Raw genomic sequence first — 21692 nt, forward strand, 5'->3', positions numbered from 1 at the left:
TGTTGGGGTGGAGGCACCCAGTAGCTGGTGGTCCCTGTGGAGTGGGAGGCTGGTAGTGAAACAGCCCCCAGTGCATGGGAGCTTTGCTGCCATCACAACAAAGCTTGGGCAGGTCACTTGTGAAGAACCAACATGGAAAGCCATTTGGGTCCGTGCCACACCTTGGGTTCTGTGAAACCCTCCCAAAAGTCAGGTTGAGAGGAGGCAGGGTGTGAGGCAGTAAGACTCAGACCCTGTGGGGAAAATGGATTTCACTGGTAAATGCTTTGGTTTGGGAGGGGGGGGATTGGATGTTGTAAATTCAGCTTGATCCTAAGGCTGGGATCAAAGCAAGGCCAACCACCAACAAAACAGAAAGACAACCAACAGAGTGGGAGAAGATATTTGCAAACAACAGCTCTGACGAGGGGTTCCTATAATATCCAAAATATATGAAGAACTCATACAACTCAAAGCAAGGCCAAAGGTATCACAGAAGTGGATTTTCTGCCTTACCCCTACGGGGACTCCCCTCCTCTTCCAGCCTCCTCCAGCCTCCTCAGGCTGGTCCGGAGCCCTGGGGCACGGAGACTGCACCAGTGGTTTCAGCACCATGGGCAGACAGCGCATGCCTCCTGCCTGTGGAGCCCCTTCAGTCCCAGGGTGGCTGGGACTGCTGGTCGCTCCACTCAGCCATTCTGGGTGAGAGGGGGCCCCAAGGAAGCACATGGCAGCCTGCTCTGAGTCTTCCTTTCCTGCCTCATCTCTCTCCCCTCCATCTGCCCCTGCCTCTGGGGGTACAAGGCTCCCTGTCCTGACCTGCTATTCCCACAGACAGCTGCATGAGGGTGGAGAGAGGGGTGTCAGGGGGAGAAGGGACAAGCCCTGGCAGATGGTGGTGGCAGCGATTTCCCCCACAAACTACCCTCTCCCCCCGCCTTTACAATGCACTCTTGGGTCTGAACAAACAGAGGCTTTCCACCCAGAGGTGATGGAGGGGAGGGGAAAGAGAGGAAGGGCCCTGGCAGGGGGGCCTAGCCAGCCCAAATGCTCAGCCACTCAGCCCTCTGCCCAGTGCGCCAGACTGTTTGAGGAGCAAATATCTGCTTTCACTGTCTGATCCTCTCAACCGCCCCCACCACGTTTGGGGCTAATTGTCCCTCATTAGCTGGGCCCAGGCCCCAGGCTGCCGCCAGCCCCCGCCATCTGCTCACAATTATACATTAACTCAGAGGCCTTGCCAAGCGCCAGCCAGGCTGTGCGCCCCTCTCTGGGGCAGCCATGGCCATTCCAGCCTGTCCTTCACCCTGAGGTAGAGCCCTGACTGCTGGCTTCTTCTGCCTTTGGGAGCCTCTAGTATAAAGCCCCTTGGCTGTGGTAAAAGAAGTGCCCTCAGGAGAGGCGGCTGGAGTTCCCCAGTCCTCCTCCTGGGGCCAGAAGACAAGGCAAGCCCATGCGTAAAGCTGGAGAGAGCAGGGCGCAGCCGGCGCGGGGACCCTGCCGGCTTTGTCTGACACCTCACCTCGGACTTTGGATACTCACTAGGGGAGGTGACACAAGTCTCAGGCTATTTCTACCCCTTCCTCTGGTGCCTCTTAGCAGGCTGTGTGCCCCAGCTCCCAGCCTCCCTCTCTCCAGAGAGCTCTCATCTCACGCCCGTCCTCTGCTTTCCAGAGCGCACCACGCCCGTCTCCAAAACCACTCTGCGGCAGCACGTGCCTCCCAGTTTAAAGGCATATTCGTTTCCTTGCTACAAAAACATGGGGAGTCTCCAGTGCCCCTGGGTATTTCTAAACTTGGCGCTGAAGTTGCAACCCCCACCCCCATTGCTTTATGCAGACAGCCCACTCTCCCAGCCCGGCCCCTGTCTAACACCAGCAAATCGCTGCGCTTTTCGGCTCAGCTTCTATAACGCTGGCTGCCAGCTCCCTCTGAACGCGCCAGGGAAGGAGTAAAGAGCAAGTCCTTCCATCTGTGGCTTTGAACTGGGAGCTCAGGAAAAGCTCCCCATTCCCCCCTCTCTTTCCCCATGAGCCCCTCACCTCTGAGCTCAACCCTGCCCCGTGTTTCCCTTTGCGGGTGGGGTGGTGAGGCTGCACTCCCATGGACAACCCCCAGCAGAGCTGCGAAAGGCAGCGGTCAGAGCCAGAGGGCCCAAGGAGACCTGGAGAAGAAACCCATGGTGATGGGGAGGGCAGGGTGGGCAGAGCCCAGCCCACAGCCGCCAGGACCGGCACTGCGCACTGCGTGCCTCGGAGCACAGCGGACCAGGGCGGTCAGACCGGGCTCCGTAAGCCACCTGTGGCGAGGGCCTCCTTGGGTCTGCGTGCGCACCAGCCCTGCCAGTGTGAGGACGGTGATGAGTCCTAGCTGGTGTTTTCAGACCCAACCAGTAAGGGAAGCCTGAAGTTTAATCTTTTCCCTGGGGACTGCCAGCTCTGCGCTCCCCAAGGCTTTCCCGACGCCCTACCCCACTTTGCATGGGGTGGAGGATCTGAGGAACGGATAGCAGTCCATGTTGAAAACATACTTTATTTTGATAACCTTTATTTTTCCCTGGCAGTCTTAGATGTAGAGAGAAATTTCAAAGACAGTAGAGAGTTCTCATACACCCTCCACCCAGGTTCCCCTATTATTAACATCTGACAGTAGAATTGTACATCTGTTGTAGTTAATAAACCAATATTGATATTGCTATTAACTAAAGTGCACACCTTTTCAGGTTTCCTCCGCTTTGCCCTAACGTCCTCTTGCCCTCTTTCTGTCCCAGGATCCCAGTCAGGGCACCAGGTGGCATGTAGTCATCATGTCTTCTTAGGGTCCTCTTGGCTGTGACACTTTCTCAGACTCTCCTTGTTGTTGATAACTTGGACAATTTTGAGGAGTCAGGTATTTTGTAGACAATTGGGATTGTCTCATGATTAGACTGGGCTTCTGGGTTTGGGGGAAGAAGACCAAATAAAGGATACAGGTGAGGTGCATGAAGTGTGCACGCTGTCAGCATGGCTTATCTCTGTTGGTGTTGAGCCTGATCATCTCTAAAGTGGTGCTTATTGGGTTTCTCCACTGAAGCTACTGCCCCCCCCTCCCCCCCTTCCCCCTTCCGCTTCCCATACAAGAGAGTCCTTATTAGGCACAACTACACTTAAGGGGTGGGAACCATGTTTCACCTGCTCAAGGGCAGAGTAGCTACAGAATCACCTGGGTTTCTTCTGCCCAGGGGATTTCTCCCTTCTCTTTTATTTATGTATTCAATAATTTATTATATCAATATGGATTTATGGATACCTGTTTTATCATTTGGATTATAATCCAATATATTACTTTATTTCTTTTTATGCTCAGCTTTGGCGATTGGGAGCTCTTTCAGTTGTCTCCTGTGTCCCTGTGGCATACCCCGATTATTGTGTGCTTTGGTTTTTTATGTGTGTGAACTTCCTTACTTTCTGGTTCTACATGTTTCAGGCTTACCCTGTATATTTCCTGCTTGAGTCATAGAATTAGCCATTTTCCATTTTCCAAAAGGAGCCCTGGTACCGTTTGTTGGAGAACGGTACAAGAATCAAAAATCTGGGCAAGACCGGTCGGTGTGCCTCGTGGTTGAGCATCGGCCCATGCACCAAGACGTCACTGTTTGGTTCCTGGTAAGGGCACATGCCTGGATTGTGGGCCCGATCCTCAGTAGGGTGCATGCAGGAGGCAGCCAATCAATGTTTCTCTCTCCCCCTTCTTCCTCTCTCTCTAAAAAATCAATAAAAACATATGTTAAAAATTGGGGCTAGGTGTACTTGCCACTGGGGTGTCAGAGGTTCTATGTTCTCTCAGCTGACAGAGCAAAGAAATATATGTGTTCTAACCCATGTATATAGACAACTCTATAAATAGTTCTATATGTAATCCTTTTTATCTATGTTAATCATTTTAACTAGAGTTCATTCTGATGTCTTTAGTTCTAATCCATTACTACATGGATCATTCTAGTTTTTCCCCTTGCTTATCTGTAAATTTTGTACAATACTTATGAACAATTTATTTTAGCTTTAGTCTTACAGACTCCACTCATTTCCAAAAGTTACTTAAATCAGCACCTTTTCTCCCATGCCCTTCACTGAGGTTTGTTTCATACATTTGTAATGCAGTTAGATTGTTTTGCCACATTCTGCATTTTCTCTTAGGATCCCCTGACCTCTACATAATTTTTAAAAATTTGCATACATTAAGATTCACTCTTAATAATGTTATGTCTCCACAAGTACAGTATTATACATAAGAGTTTCATCACTCGCCCTGGCCAGTTTGGCTCAGTGGATGGAGCGTCGGCCTGCAGAATCAAGGGTCCCGGGTTCAATTCCGGTCAAGGGCATGTGCCTTGGTTGCGGGCACATCCCCAGTGGGGAGTGTGCAGGAGGCAACTGATCAATGTTTCTCTCTCATTGATGTTTCTAACTCTATCCCTCTCCCTTCCTCTCTGTAGAAAATCAATAAAATATATTTTTTTTTAAAAAAGAGTTTCACCACTCTAAGAAATCCCCAGTGCTTCACCCATGCCCCAGCACTGATCTTTTTACTACCACTATAGTCTTGCCTTTTCCAGAATGTCATATAATAAAATCAAACAGTGTGTAACCTTTTCAGACTGGCTTCCTTCGCTTAGTAATAAACAGTTAATGTTCCTCCACATATTGTCATGGCTTGATAGCTCATTTCTTTTTGGTGCTGAATAATATTCCATTGTCCAGATGTTCCGCAGTTTATCCATTCACCTACTGAAGAATACCTTGGTGGCTTCCAAGTTTTGGCAATTATGACTAAAGCTGCTATAAACATCCGTGTACCTGTTTTTGTTTTTTTGTGTGTGGATATACATTTTCAACTCCTTTGGGTAAATAACAAAAAGCATGATTGCTGGATCATATAGTACGAGAATATTTTTTAAAAATATATTTTTATTGATTTTGCATTCCCTCAATGTATGAGAGTTCTTGTTGCTCCACCTCCTTGCCAGCATTTGGTGTTGTCAGTGTTTTAGGTCTTAGAAATTCTAATAGGAGTGTAGTTTTAATTTGCATTTCCCCAATGACATAAGATGTGGGGCATTGTATCATATGCTTATTTGCCATTTGTGTATCTTCTTTGGTGAGGTGTCTATTAAGGGTTTTGATCCATTTTAAAATGAGGTTGTTTGCTTTCTTATTGTTGAGTTTTAAGAGTTCTTTGTATATATGTGACTTGTCTAGTTCTCTTGATGTTGTCTTTTAAAGAGCAGATGTTTTTAACTGTAATGAAGTCCAGCTTATTAACTATTTCTTTCATGAGTCATACCTTAGTCATTGTATCTAAAAAAAATCACCATACCCATAGATTTTATTTTTTAATGTATTTTTATTGATTTTACCAAGTTCAGAGATATTCAGAACAGACACGTGGTTGCCAGAGACGGGGGTGGAGGGTGAAGGGTGGGTGAAATGGGTGAAAGAAAATACATATATACCTGGTATATATATTCAGAGAGGAAAGGAGAGGGAGAGAGAGATGGAAACATGAATGATGAGAGAGAATCACTGATCTGCTGCATCCCTGACATGTGCCCTGACCGGGAATTGAACCTGACCTGGTTCATAAGTTGATGCTCAACTGCTGAGCCACACTGGCTGGGCTAGACTTTATTTTTTTAGAGCAGTTTTAGGCTCATGAAAGGAAAGTGTATAGATTTCCCATGTAGCCCCTACCTCACACATGCATAACTTCCCTCATTTTCTCTTTCCTTTATGCAACTGATGTAGATTTTGTAGATGTTCTTCATCAAAGTGAGGAAGCTCCTCTCTATTCCTGGTTTGCTGAGAGGTGGCCTTGTTTATTATTTTTTATCATGACTGGGGATTCAGTTTTGTTCAATGCTTTCCCTACATCAATTGATATGATTTTTTTCTTCTTAAGCTTGTTGATGTGGTGGATTACATTGATTGGTTTTTAAATAATGAGCCAATTTTGCTTACCTAGAACAGAATCACTTGGTCATGGTGTATAATTCCTTTAATACATTGTTAGATTGAATTTGCTAATGTTTTGTTGAGGATTTTTTTCATCTATGAGACATATTGATTCAGTTTTCCTCTTTTGTAATGTCTTTATCTCTTTTGGTTTTAGGGTGATGCTGGTCTCATAAAAGGAGTTAAGACGTGTTCCCTCAGATAGCCAGCTTTAAGAGTGAGGGCAAGGTTTACCATGCAGCTGTAACTGAGGCTGAAAGACACATGAAGCTCATCTTCTGTAATAGTATCCAGGGTAGTATGACTCAGTGATTAACAGTGGGACCTTCAGAGCCACCAAACCCCAGTTCTTATCCCAGCCTTGCCATGCCATCTGCATGATCTTGGGCCATTCAACTATTAAGTTAACAAATCATTATTGAATGCATACTTTCTATGTGCCAGACACTGAGATAGCAGCAGTGAGTAGAAAAGACAAGCCCAGCCCTCTTAGAGCTTACTTTTCTTTAAAGGCTAACATTTTAAAACTTTCTGTGCTTCAATTTTCCCAATGAATAAAATGGGACTATAATAGCACATCCCTCCCTGATAGGATTATTGTATTAGATAAGTTAATATAGGTAAAGAGCATTCTATGTAAGTATAATATTATTGTTGTTGTTACTATTATTACTACTATCATGTGCCGATAGGTAGCATGATTATTTATTGCATGAGTTCAATAGTTCTGTTGTAGGATATTTCCAGCCCCACCCTTGCTGCCCTAACTCCGCATTCGTGTTTTTCCTGTTTCTCTGCTCCTCCAGTTGACCCTCTTGCTCTCCAGGCTCACGAAGCCTCTTACATGACATTCCTTCTCTGACCTAGAGTTACCTTACTTGAGAGATAGTTGACTGGCTCTCTTTGTGCTGCCTTAAAGATATACCAACATTTTGCAATTTTTAAAGGGGAGGGGTGAGGAGTAATAAATCACTGATGAACCAAGGTCTTTGCTTGTATGCTTTCTAAAGGTTGTGTGGTCTTGGCCTGGCCTAGGTTAGAGCGAGAGGGGGCTGTATTAATTTAACTTAGCCATAACTGAAAACAAGTCTGTAGCAGGTCTCACGTAGGAGGGCTCAGTGCTCCAACTTCGGTAACTTTCCACTGCTCCGCAAGATGCAAAGGCAAGGGGTGGAAAACGCTCTCACTAAGGGTAAGGATCTGACTTACCTCCGTCCCAGGAATCCAGAGCCATTTATCTTCACTGCACTCACAGGAGCCCCCAAAGCAGCACCTGTTCAGCCCAGCAGAAGTCACCACACTACCCAGACGGCAAGCTATGGAAAGATAGGTCATTATAGTCCTAGCCAGTTTTGTTCAGTGGATAGAGCATCGGCCTGTGGACTGAAGGGTCCTGGGTTCGATTCCAGTCAAGGGCACATGCCCAGGTTGCTAGCTCAATCCCCAGTAAACGGCATGCAGGAGGCAACTGATCAATGATTCTCTCTCATCATTGATGTTTCTATCTCTCCCTCTCCCTTCCTCTCTGAAATCAATAAAAATATACTTAAAAAAAGATAGGTAATTATATATGAAGTCTCATTACTGTCTCTGGCTTGGCACCAAAAACACAATAAGCAGACTTTGAAGGGTCCATTGTTCCAGTTTCATTATCAGCCCAGTGGCAACCCCTTCATCACCAATCCTCAGCTCACTTCTTTCCTCTTTACTGGTCCTGGGGTCCACTTCTTGGTTCTGCATCAAACCGCTCTTCCTGCCCTAGTTGGTTTGGCTCAGTGGATAGAGCATTGATTGGCCTGCAGACTGAACGGCTCTGGGTTCGATTCTGGTCACACCCGGTTGGGGACTTGATCCCCAGTAGGAGGCATGCAGGAGGCAGCCAATCAATGATTCTCTTTCTTTCTTTTTTTTTAAATATATTTTTTATTGATTTTTTACAGAGAGGAAGGGAGAGAGATAGAGAGTTAGAAACATCGATCAGCTGCCTCCTGCACACCTCCTACTGGGGATGTGCCCGCAGCCCAGGTACATGCCCTTGACCGGAATCAAACCTGGGACCTTTCAGTCCGCAGGCTGACACTCTATCCCCTGAGCCAAACCGGTTACAGCCAATGATTCTCTTTCATCATTGATGTTCCTATCTTTCCCTCTCCCTTCCTCTCTGAAATCAATAAAAATAGAAAAGTATTTTTTTAAAAAACCACTCTTCCTCTCTCAAGACTCCACTGCCTGAAATCAATGATTTTAGCCTACTCTGGACTGCTCTACATTTCTCTTTTGTTTCTGGAAGGCAACACAACACTAAAGTTTAGGGCAGCGATGGCGAACCTTTTGAGCTCGGCGTGTCAGCATTTTGAAAAACCCTAACTTAACTCTGGTGCCGTGCCACATATAGAAATTTTTTGATATTTTGCAACCATAGTAAAACAAAGATTTATATATTTATTTTATATATTTAAATTCCATTTAACAAAGAAAAATCAACCTAAAAAATGAGTTCGCATGTCAGAGGTTCGCCATCACTGGTTTAGGGGACTTCTCTACGTATTTACTCTGATTCTCTTCTCCCACGCTCCAGCGTTGACCATTCACTGCAGCCCTGTCTCCACTCACTATACCGGTTTCTCTTCAGTCTCCTGATACTTTGAATTCTTTTTCTTAGTTTTCTTCACGTGCCTTGTAATTTAATGTACAATTTAATTGTTTCAACCCAGCGATGTTTGGAAAGAAAGCTGGTTGAAGTTACTTGACCTCAGCCGCCTGGAGCTTGACAGAGCAAGGCGGCCCCGCGGAGCCTGCGCGCGGGCTCCCCCTGCAGTCCGCTCAGTGCTCTGCGCGGCCCTAACATTTAAACGTCCCTTCCTTGCATGCCCCCGCGGAGCCCGAGCAGTGAGGGGCAGGGGAGCCAGCGCCCGGTTAACGGGAGCCAAGGGGACGCAGGCTTGGGACAGACAAGCAGCTGCGAGTGCGCGGAGGGCGCCGAGGCACCAGTTCCCCTTCCGACGGGTAAGGTGGTGAAGAGAAGTGTCCTGTGAACTCAGATGTAGGGCCAAACGCAGGCTGTCAGTGCATTTAAACCGGAACCCTGTCCTCGTCACAAACACAGGATGGGAGTGGGCACGTTTGTGCGTGTTTGTTTGGTTTTCATAATGAGAAAGGAGGGGACCCCTGAGGAGGGAGAACAGCGTGTGTGTGGGTCACCTCTTCTATAGAGGCTGGGTCCCAGATGATTTACTTGGATTAGACGGATTGAAGAAAAAGAGTCTTACTCTTCTAAGGCCTTAGGATTTTTAAAAATATTTTATCACTTGTTTTACAACTAAGAACTTCTAAGCCTTGAGACCAGGAGAATATTCCAACATTAGAACCTCCCTCACTCTCCTACCTCACTTTGGAGTAGATTAGCATGTAAATGGCTATGATCCCAAAGTATGGGATTATACTTTGGGATTCTCTTATAGAGGCCCACCTAGGTTCAAAGGGTGGGAACATAGATTCCACCTCTTTTCCTTTTTTCAAGTTATAAGAGAAAGTTATTTCAAAAGTTACAGAGGTAGTAGAAGTGAGCCAGCTACAGCAAGTTACGGAGGCAGAAGGGCCCTTGGAGCGTAGGAGAGAGGAAGGTAAGGGTAATGTGCCTGGAGGGAAGCAGAGTGGGCAGGGAAAGGCGCTGGTGGACTCCTGAGAGGCAGAGCACCCATAGATTCCACCTCTTAATGGAGGAATTTTGAGGTTACTTTGCAAAAAGAACACGTGTGTTGAGAGATATTTCTGTGGCCATCTTTGCTCCTTGTTGTCCATTTTGTTCCTTGTTGTAGGGACAGAGCTGAAGGCAGAGGGAAACAGCTCAAAGGCCCTGTGTTGGGAAAGAGCTTTTCTTTGGAAAAAAAAAAAAGGATGTAAATATCACATCACTGGATGGCTGTTTGGCCTGTTTCAGTTGCAGCATAAAGCAGCATCCTATTCTCTGAAGCACTCTTAAGAGAGCAAACTATGCTAACTGCTCTCCACTGAACAACAGGTTGTGGTGTAATTTTAGACTGACCTTTTCATAAGATCATTTCTTATCGGAATTTATGCCACTCACAAATACATGAAACAAAGACTTGGGGTGAAGAGGAAAAAGAGGTATTTTCTGACGTTAAAATGTCTCTGTGGTGTTAATATGATGTAGCAGAAATAAGGTGTTCTTCCGCTTGAAATAGCTCTTCTTGCCCAGCCAGTGTGGCTCAGTGGTTGAGCATGGACCTCTGAACTAGGAGGTCAGGGTTCTATTCCTGGTCAGGGCACAAGCCCTGGTTGGAGGCTCGATCCCCAGTAGGTGGCCATGCAGGAGGCAGCCAAACATAATTCTCTCTCATCATTGATGTTTCTATCTCTCCCTCTCCCTTACTCTCTGAAATCAATAAAAAACATTAAAAGAAAGGAAGAAAGAAAGAAAGAAAGAAAGAAAGAAAGAGCTCTTCTTTGGATGAATTAAGCTGGAGGAGATCCAGAAAAAAATGTATGGCTCATCCTGAAGTCCACTGTGAGAGAACCGGGTGCCCCTTCAAACTTCCACCTGAACCCTGGCCTCTTAACTCCACCCCTGCCCTTTCCCTCCCGGCAAATGTCCTGTCTGTCTGGGCTCTGGTCCTTTAACGCTGGTGCCTCCATCCCCACACAGTGCAGCTCCCCACTCCTCCCCTTGCCTGTACATTCCCCATCATCACCGCTCACCCACATCCTGACTTCTTGCTTTGTTTCCTCTTTACTGCTCTGGCCCCTCAGCTCTGATAATGACACTGGCTGTCCTGGCTGGACCATGACAACACATTGCAGAATCCCAGCCTTAGTTTGACCTTAACTCCCAGCTATTCCAGGACCCTGTCTACCTCGGAAAGTGCCTTATCTTCAATTGTGGGGTCACTGCTTCCTTAGACACTCACCCTGTCTTCTGTCTCCTGAGTCCTGCTACGAAGTGTAGAAGATTGAGAAGGTCCAATGTGACCATTTCAATGTCTTTCTTCTCTTCCTCAAAATGTTTCTGCATCATTACATGATCCTCCTTCCTTAGCTCTTGATTTTAAAGGAAGGCTGTTCTATTAGAATTTCTGTAATGGATGGGAGAGCAGCCACCAACCTAGGTCTTTGGATGATTACTTGAGAAGAGTCACATCCCAGGTTGTTATGTGAGAGAGAAACACTCTGTATTATTTAAGACACTAAAAAATGTTATTTCTGCAGCAGACCTACCCTATCTAATACAAGGGGCAAGTTAATGTTAAATATGTGTGGTTTCCAGGATTCAAGAAGAGGTGAAGACACAGAGAGTTGTTGGTAGAAGTTAAATAAAATTCATTTTTCAATGAACTATCCTATGTCTGGATCTATCAATGATAATGATTCCCACTATAATTCCCAACTTCTACCCTAGACACCAACAATATTCTCAGTTTCAATTTTCAGAAAACTCAAATGATATGTGATGGGTATAGGGGAAGAAAGAGAAGGTAAATAAGTCATCTCACTCATTCGAACAGACTGAATACTTACAGTTTAATTCCAAATATACTCCTTCAATGCTTAGTCTGTACAAGGCAATATCAGGCATATAGGGAGCACAAAAATTAATGAGACTCATAGGAGCTTGTTACCAAAAACCTCACAGACAGTTCAACTGTTATAGAAATAACTATGATACAGGGACAGTGTATTGCATACCATTGGAAAGGTATAAGCCAAGGGGCCTGGGGATACAGGGGTATCATTTCTGATCACAGGTATATCAGAAGATTGTACAGGAAAAGCTGTATCTGCACTGAATTCAAGATCATTCTAAGTAGAGGGAATTGGAAGAGCAAAAACTCAGGGACAGGGAGCTCTGGGTGTATTTAGGTGAATTTTCTCATGTGGCTAGAGCTGCTGGGACCACAATGAGTAGCACAGGGCAATATAAGTCCAGATTCAGTCCTCCAGTGGACAGGGTCCTTTCCACAGGTAGGAGAAGGTGGAGACATGGAGGAAGCCTGTGTTAACTCCATTCCATGGAGACAGGGCCTTTAGGAGAAGAGATTGTAATGGGGGCCCTAGACCAGAGGCAGCAGAGATAAAACATAGGCTCACTGCTTTTTTGTTTGTTTGTTTGTTTGTTTGTTTGTTTGTTTTAGTCTGGAGAGAATGAGGGCACAGGATTCTTCATTGAGAGAAGGAATGAGACTTTGAAATAGGCCAAAGTTCTAGGAAGGGCAGAATGAGATCAGAAGCAAAGAAGAGGCCCAGTGCTCAGGACTTCTAAGAAGGTTTTTGTTTTTCTGATAAGAATGGGCAGAAATTTCCTGTACTGGTCTTTTGCCTCTTCTTCTTCCTTCTTCTTCTTAAGATGTCTAGAACTGCCCTAACCGGTTTGGCTCAGTGGATAGAGCATCGGCCTGCGGACTGGGAGGTCCCAGGTTTGATTCGGTCTGTCGGTCGGGGGGCATGTGCCTTGGTTGCGGGCACATCCCCAGTAGAAGGTGTGCAGGGGGCAGCTGATTGATGTTTCTCTCCTATCGATGTTTCTGACTCTCTGTCTCTCTCCCTTCCTCTCTGTAAAAAAATCAATAAAATATATTAAAAAAAAAAAAAGATGTCTAGAACTGAAGCAACTATTTTGCAACTACAAGGGGAAAACCAAGAAAATTGCAGAGATGTCTGCCCTGCGGTGGTTGAGCCTTTAAACAAATACCTCCAACCTCTTGGTCTGTGAAAGAAAAATATGCTCATCTCACGGGAATCTAGATTGCTATCACTTGCTGATACATTCCTAATTGAGTTTGCTAGCCACTGACTTCAGGATTCTGGGGATAGAGAAAAAGGAAGCCTCAGGTTCCTACCTAGCTTGATCACCTGTTTGCAAAGAGGAGATAGAGATTCAGAACAACATGCTACCTTGTAATAAAGGTGGTACCTCTGGCTGGAGATTTCCTTATGGCTTTTTTTTAGAGACTTGAGTATGACAGGCAGGGTCCACGGTGACAAAACTTGACAGTGGTTAAAGCCAATAGCTGTAGCAGGAGCAAATCAATATATAATTATCTAAGGCTACTAAGAAGCCAGAGCCATTGATTAATGGCATTTAGGAGAATGAAATGAAGGTTGGTCTTGCTATTACATGACAACAGCATAGGGTACAAAGCTGATCCATTAACTAAAAGTTTTTTAACCACTACTCAAGTCACATTGTTGTATAAATAAATCCTTTACATTGACTTACTATACAAATATAGCAAATTGGGAAGAGCTCATTATCTTTCATATATATATATTTTTTTTTAATTGATTTTTTTTTACAGAGAGGAAGGGAGAGAGATAGAGAGTTAGAAACATCGATGAGAGAGAAACATCGATCAGCTGCCTCCTGCACATCTCCTACTGGGGATGTGCCCACAACCAAGGTACATGCCCTTGACTGGAATCGAACCTGGGACCCTTCACTCTGCAGGCCGATGCTCTATCCACTGAGCCAAACCGGTTTCGGCTCATTATCTTTCTTAAGGTTAATATGAATTTTGTTCTGCTGTGAAGAACAAAATTGAGAAATAATGTCTAAGTCACAGGCACAGGATAAATTGTTGTTGTTTTTTTAAACAGAATTTGAGTTCCACTTCTAATGTTATACAATTTTTTGTTGTTTCTTAAGATTTAAAAAAATAATGCCTTATGCTAGCTATCGTGCCTTTTAAACAAGTTTGGACTACATAAAGCATATAGAAATAACTTAATTTAAAAATCTACATAGAAGATTATGGTATCAGATATGATAGCAAGATTCAAGTTTAATCACCTAGACCAGTGCTATGTAATACATTAGTCACTAGCCTCTTGTGGTTATTTCAACTTAATTTAAATTCATTAAAATTGAACTATTAATTTAAACAGTCAGTTCCCCGGTTGTACTAAACCACGTGTCTGGTGGCTACTGTGTTCGACAGAGCATATATAGAACATTTCCATCACTGAAGACAGTGCTTTCGGACAGGGCTGATCAAGACAGCTTTGTGAGCCTTCTCTTCTATAAACATTCAGTGAAACTCTGTGTCAGTCAGGTTGGGCTGCCATAGCAAGAGACCACAGATTAGGTGGTCTAGAAAACAGAAACTTATGGAGGCTACAAGTCCAAGATCGAGGTGCCAGGGTTGGTTTTCAGTGAGGTCTCTAAAGGCTTGCAGACACCACCTTTTTGCTGTTTCCTCACATAGCCTTTCCTCTGTGCACCTGCAAAGGGGAGGGGGGTAGAGGTGAAGTGTAGAGAGGTAGATAGATATTTGGTCCCTCCTCCTCTTCTTATAAGAACACCAATCCTATCAGATTATGGCCCCGCATTTATGACTTCATTTAACCTTAATTCCCTCCATAACGGCCCTGTCTCCAAAAATAGGGGTGTGGTTTTCAACATACGAATTTTGGGGAGTACAAGAAAGGAGGAGAGGGAAGGAAAGTACGTCAGAGCCAGATGTAGAGGGCCTCATGTTCTATGCTAAGGAACTGAAACTTTATCCTAACACAGAAGGGAAGCCACTGCAATATTAAGGAGGGAGTCTATGTGATTGAGATTTGCATTTCAGAAAGAACGCCAGGTTAACAATATGGAGGATGGGTTGAAGTCAGAGATAGGCCCGTGAGAATGGAGACAGAAGTCACTCTAGTGTTGTTTTCTTCTGTTCCCCAAAGGAAACTTACTGGAGAGTTGAGAATTCTTTCTTTGCCAAGCCTCTGGATTCTACTAATGCAGGTCTAGGATGGGGTGGGAGGGGCAAGTTTGGCCACCTTAGAAGCAGTTTAGACTATGGTCAGAAAGTTCTGGGTTCAAATGTTGACTCCACCCCTGATTAGCTGTTGACTTACAGTTGGTTGCTTACCTTTTCTTAGCATTAACGTCCTCTTCTGTAGAGGACATTACATCTACTATGAGGATCATAGGCTCTCTTCTCCCTGTAAAGAATTGTTCTAAGGATTAAATTATTAGTGCAAGTAAAAGCATTTGGCTCAGTCTGTTTAGTGTATATGTTTTGTGCTCAGTATACTTTGACCATTATTACTGCCAGGGGTATATTTCCTACACTTACTCTCTGCCGGGAGCCGGTCCATCCTTGCTGTTTCAAGGGACCTGGCATATATGGCATACTGTTCTTAATATGTTTGCTCACCTTCTTGGCACTATGTGTTTTAACCAAGGTCACCTCTCTGAGAAAGGTTGTTTTCGCAGGTAGGGATTTTCCCCTGAAGTTAGGGAGGGAATAAAACCCCTTAACTAAGTGCCAGGTGGGTAGTTAATCACTTTAACTATGAACAATCACGCTTAAGCTACATAATCTTTACTCCCTGGAATGGAGATAAGAAACGCCCTAACCTTTGGAATAGAGATTGATAGGATTGGAATCAACTGGTATAGATACAGATGTAACAAGACAACAGGACACAGAACCTAGACATAGAACCTACACAGAACCTAGAGACAGAAGAACTTCGCTGGAGAGAACATGGCAAAAGATCCTGGACAGAAACTGGAGACAGAACCTAGAGACAGAACCTAGCGAGAGAACATGGCAAAAGATCCTGGACAGAAACTGGCCACAGAACCTAGAGACAGAACCTAGCGAGAGAACATGGCAAAAGATCCTGGAGAGAAACTGGCCACAGAACCTAGAGACAGAACCTAGCGAGAGAACATGGCTGAAGAACCTAGAGACAGAACCTGGCTACAGAAATTGGCTGGAGAATCTAGACAGAACACGGCAGGAGAACCTGGACAGAAACTGGCAACAGAACCTGGATGGAGAACCTAGTGAGAGAACATGGCAAGAGAACCTAGACAGAACTTCGCTGGAGATCCTGACCAGAACTTCGCTGGAGATCCTGAACAGAACTTGGCTGGAGATCCAGACCAGAACTTGGCTGGAGATCCTGGCTAGAGATCCTGGCTAGGCTGCTGATCAACTGAACGCTGTCTCCGTGTCATTCCTTCCTCACCGACTCCGTCTACACCTTTGGGAACCCCTGGACCTGCTGGGGTTGGACCCCAGCAACTCTGAAAGGAGTACAGGAAATAGGGTATTTGTTTAAATGAATCTTGTGCATTTCTCAGTTGCGTGTGCTTGTGTTCTCCATCACACAGGACTATCACCTTTAAAGATTTTAAAGTATCTCTCTCTCTCTCTTAAGCAGCTTCATTTATTTGAGTAAATAGCTTGTAAATAAATCATTGGTAAATATTACCAAATTAAATACATTTTGAAAAGCTTGCCAGTATACCTAAAATTCACATAGTTCCTTTAAAAAAAAATATGTTCAGAGCACCCTTGATATAAAATGCCTGACCCTTGTCCTGGGACATGGCCATCTAGAGACATCTTATAGCAAGTAGATGGCATTTCCATTGAGAGAAGCAAAAAATGCCATCCCCACCATGCTTCCAAACTAGCAAATGTTCCTGTATCAGCTTTCTTGAGAGAAGGTGAGGCTTTCTCACCTCCACACCTGCTCAACACTCAGTTCACCCCCTCTGGTCTGATGCTGCCCAGGCACAGAATCTACTTCCAAGGATGATCATAGTCTCTTTCCTCCTGTAAAAGCACAGTGATCATGAACTTTAGTCACTTGAACTGGTGTCAAATCCTTACTCTACCACTTACTAGCTCTATGACCTTCAACAGACATTCTATACGAGTCTCTAACTCCTTATAAGTAAAAAGAATATAATATTTTTATCTCATGCATTTATTCACAAATATTTACTGAGCAGCTGTCTGTGGCAGGCATTGTGCTGAGAATTCAATTGTCAATAAATCAGACAATCTGATAACATTTTAGTGGGCAGAGACAATTCTATTAGTCTGATAAGTGTTCTGATAGACCAAAAATAGGAGGAAAGATAACTTATCCTGTCCTGAGGGAAGGCAATCTCCTCAATGCCTTCTCAGGGAGGCATTCTGACTTCTCAGTGAGGAGTTGAAGGATGAGGAAGTAGTAGTCCCATGAAGTGAGTGGGGATGGGGAGGCAGCAAAAGTTATACTCAGAGACTGATTTTTGTCTTTACCAGCAATTTATTTAGCACATGTTTACTCTGGGAATTGTAATAATTTTATAAGCTAGTAGCATATATGTTTTTTTTCAATAAGCCATATAATGAAATAACCTACCCCAAACGAATGACAGATCAATCATACTGTTTTTCCATGCAAGGGGAGGTGAAGGAATAAAGTAAACATTTAAGAGGTGTATTCTTTTATACAACGAGAGAGAGAGCATCCAACTCAGAGCTGATTTTCGGCTGCCAGAGCAAAAGTGAAAATTTCCTGTCGCTAGAGCACATCGCTAGGAAACAAAGCACCAGCATTGGTAGGCAGGCCGGTCTTTTTCAAGGGGCCTCTGAGTGGTTTATCACCACGCATTGCTGACATCCTGGCATGACTTCCTGTACTTCATTCTTACATCAAAACAACTTTACTTCTAAAAACAACTCTTTTTTTGTCATGATCATAAACAAGTTCATATTTGAAATAATATGAAACTGCCCTAGCTGGATTGGCTCAGTGGGTAGAGTGTTGGCCTGAGGACTGAAGGGTCCTGGGTTCGATTCCAGTCCAAGGGCACATGCCCAGGTTGCAGGCTCGATCCCCAGTGGGGAACGTGCAGGAGGCAGCCGATCAATGATTTTCTCTCAGCATTGATGTTTCTCTCTCTCCTTCTCCCTTCCTCTCTGAAATGAAAAAAATAAAAAAAAAATAATATGAAATTATAACTGGACAATGAATGGGTTGGTGCTGCCCATCACTCCTTGAGCCAATTAAGCAGAGACATGGTTAAATCATATCTGAGTATTTATTCCAATAGTGCCGGCAGTACGGGAGAGCAGCAGGGCATCCACGAAAATCTGCTCTGCCCCCCACCTTAAGCCAGCTGTTTATATTGGGTAGAAGGACAGAGATAACATGGGAAAGTAGGCAAAAGGTATGCCAAATGGGCAGTTTACTGGTCTGGAGGTTTGCAAAGGCCTGTGGGTCTTCAAAGGGCTAGCGATGCTGGTTTCTGCACCCAGGCAGCTCCAAATGGGGAGCATGGGCTGCATTTCCAGGTGAGCTCCCAGGTCCCACGTGCTTTTTTTGATCAGAACCAAACCATCACGGTTCACAGAGCACGGTTAGTATTTCTTACAATGATAGCTGGTTCCCAATAATGTACGTCTGCCCCTAGCAAAACCAATACACGGCGCCTTGAAAGACCACATTCACTTGGCCTGTGCAGGATGAGAGGTAGAGCTGTGAGAAAAGAGCTGGCTGAGAAATCACAGGCGAGATTTGGGGAGTAGAGAGGCGCATTCGGATCTGCAGTTTAGAAGTATCACTTCGGTTGACGTAGGAATGGATGGGGTGTACGTAAGGAGCACTGGTGGTAGGGAGCCCCCTTACAGGCCTGCTGCAACAGTCCAGGTGAAAATATGCTCGGTTGAAGCAACAGGAGATATTTAATAATCATAACAAAGTTAACACATAGATCCAGGCATTGTTCTGTGTTTAGCATATACTGATTCATTTAATCCTTAATACCACCGTTGGAGGTAGGTCCTATTATTATCTTTATTTTACAGAGGAGAAATCCAGGGGGTAGAGGTACTACATGACCTGCTCATGGTTATGCAGTGATTGTATGTGAAGCCAGGCAGTCTGGTTGCAGGGCCTGTGTACTTGACTGTGCTGCTGTATATCTCACAGATTTCAGAGGTTTACTAAGAAATGAGGAATGAGGGGTAAGGGGAGAGTTACTGATGATCTTGAGATTTCTGGCTTGCAACTGGATAGCTTCGGGTGTCATTATTTGGGTTCAGACACATACTAGAGAAGAGCAGATTGGGGAGGAAAGATATTAAGTTCCTTGTGAGACACGTTCAACTTGAATTTCCAAGGTGACAGCCACAGGCAGATATCTAGAGTGTCACTGGATATACATGTTTAGAACTCAAGAGAGAGATTTGAACAGGCTCTATATATTTGTGAATCCTTAGCATGCAGCCATGGGAATGGATGTCTTGAAAGAACGTTTCAAATTAGAAAAGAAGATGCTTTGAGAAGAGCCCAGAAGAACATCAATATTAAGAGGCAGGCAACAGAAGAGTCATTCACAATGGAGATGAGGAGCTGCTAGAGATATGGGAGGAATACATGGAGTGTGGGAAGGAAAAAGACTCTTCAAAGAGCAAATAGTGTTAAATGCTATGGCAAAGTGAAGTGTGAAAAATGTCCATTGAATGGAGTCACAAGGTGGTCATTAGTGACGTTGGAGAGAACAGGTTCAGTAAATTGATAAGAATAGAGTTCAGTGGGCGGAGGATTGAATGCAAGATTAAGGATGTGGGAGCAAAAAACCAAAGAATTTCACCAAGAGGGTTTGTGAAGGGAGGAGAGCTATCTGAAGAATGCAGAGTAAAGATTTATTTTTGCTATGCAAGAAATTTGAGGTTTAAATGCCAATGAGAAGAATCTAGGATAAACTGAGAGGCTATAAAAACAGAAGAGGGAATTATCTCTTAAGAGAGTCCTGAGTAGCCCAGGCTGTGTGGTTCAGTGGTTGAACTTCAATCTATGAACCAGGAAATTATGGTCAGGGCACACACCTGGGTTGCGAGCTTGATCCCCAGTGTGGAGTGCAGAAGGCAGCAGGTCAATGATTCTCTCTCATCATTGATATTTCTCTCTCTCTCCCTCTCACTTCCTCTCTGGGGAGGTGAGGGGGGGGTCGGGGGTGGGTGGGAAGAGTCCTTCAGTAGATGGAAGGGGTAGATCCAGAACACAGAGTTTAGGTAAACAGTATCAGTTTTTTCTTTGTAACAAGGGAGGGAAAGAGAGGAATGTGAGAAGAAAGATAAGTTTTTAGATTTGGTGGTGGGAAATGGAAGGAATTCTTTTATTATCTCTCTGAAGTTGGAGGCCTTAATCACTGAGAGTGTGGGAGACAGTGGAGTTGGACTTAAGAGGAAAATAGGTTTTAAACAGGACCAGTGATTTTTTAGGGCAGTGAAAATACTCTGTATGATACCATAATGATGGATACATGTCAGTATACTTGTGTACAAACCCAGAAAATGTGCAACACCAAAAGTGGACCCTAATGTAAACTGTGGACTTTGGGTGATTATGATGTGTCAATGTGAGTTCAAATGTACCACTCTGGCGGGGGATGTTGATAACGGGAAACGCTATGCAAGTGTATGGGCAGGAAGTATAGGGGAAATCTGTGTTATCTTCCTCTCAATATTGCTGTGAACCTAAAGCTGCTCTTAAAAAAAAAAAGACTTAGTGAAACAAACTAACAACCCAGACCCAATGGAGTTGGAGAACTTGACTGGGTTAACAGAAGAAATTCTCAGTAAAGGGAACAGATACAAAGAGGATGGAGAGGTTCAGGGACTTTGAATTCTACTTAAAGTTAAAGAACAGTGTGTGATGTAGGCAACCTCTAAAGTGATCACCAGTGATCCTGTTCCTGGTATTTATCCCGTGTCACCCTCTCCTGGAGTGTGGTCTGGACTCTTCTAATGAAGAGAATATAGCGAAGTGATGGGATGTTACTTCTGAGGTTAGATGATAAAAGCCTCTGTCTTGCTTGTCCACTCTTGCTCTCTCACTTGTTTGCTCTGATGGGAACCAGCTACCATACTGTGAGCTGTGCTATGGAGATGCTGACTCCAACATTTGAGCCCGGGATGTGTGAAGTGTGGGGGAATTAGCAACCTCTTCTCAAAAGAACTACAGGATTAAGTGGTGTCCTTGGCGCAGAATCAGGTTTTACAGATTAACATTAAATGCCATGATTCCTAAGGTCCTTGGCTCCACATAGTGGGCACTCGACGAATATTAGTTGTCTCTAAACGATAATTTAAATATTTGTATGCCCTGCCCCCCCTCCCACCTCTCCCACTCCCCTTCAGCAATCTTTTTATTCCAGCGGTTCTCAACCTGTGGGTCGCAACCCCTTTGGGGATCAAACGACCCTTTCACAGGGGTCGCCTAAGACCATCGGAAAACACATATATAATTACATATTGTTTTTGTGATTAATCACTATGCTTTAATTATGTTCAATTTGTAACAATGACAATACATCCTGCAGATCAGATCTTTACATGACGATTCATAACAGTAGCAAAATTACAGTTATGAAGTAGCAACGAAAATAATTTCATGGTTGGGGGTCACCACAACATGAGGAACTGTATTAAAGGGTCGCGGCATGGGGAAGGTTGAGAATCACTGCTTTATTCAAAAGAGACTAGGGCTGGGGAGGGGATGGGAATGGGTGGTGGGAGGCCCGCAGGGCTCCGCACATCGGGCTGGGGACTGCCCGCCCTTGGCTCAGGCAGCTTGCAGCAGGCTCGTCCTGACTTCCCTGGCGCAGCTGGCAAGGGCGCGAAGGGCGAGGGTCGCTCTTCTAACCGTAAAGACACGTCACCCCGACAAGATTCTTTCCATCCGCAAACACGAACCGGGCGCTTTACCAGCGCCAGACACCGGGGACCCAAGTGCGAGCGACACACACCCGGGACTACAGGAAGGAAGCGCGACCGCGTCCCGCGGCAGGGCCAAGGCGGGGAGCAGGTTTCACGAGGCTCAGACTTTTCCAAGTTCTCCCCATACTTTCAGTTGAGCTAAAATGTCGGAAGTCGGTGTGCAGCCAGTGCTGAGAGCCCTCCACGACTTGGCCTCTGG

General features: G+C 44.8%; 1 protein-coding gene across 1 annotated transcript in view; it reads right to left on the reverse strand.

Moving 5' to 3' along the window:
- The window catches only part of PAX4 (paired box 4), a gene marked incomplete at both ends in the record, with an annotated part of 29869 nt that overhangs the window by 7541 nt on the left and 636 nt on the right, over positions 1-21692 (reverse strand). The gene's annotated exons all lie outside the window — the stretch shown is intronic.

Source organism: Myotis nattereri, assembly GCF_964212035.1.
Source record: "Myotis nattereri genome assembly, chromosome: 11".
NCBI classification, from domain to species: Eukaryota; Metazoa; Chordata; class Mammalia; order Chiroptera; family Vespertilionidae; genus Myotis; species Myotis nattereri.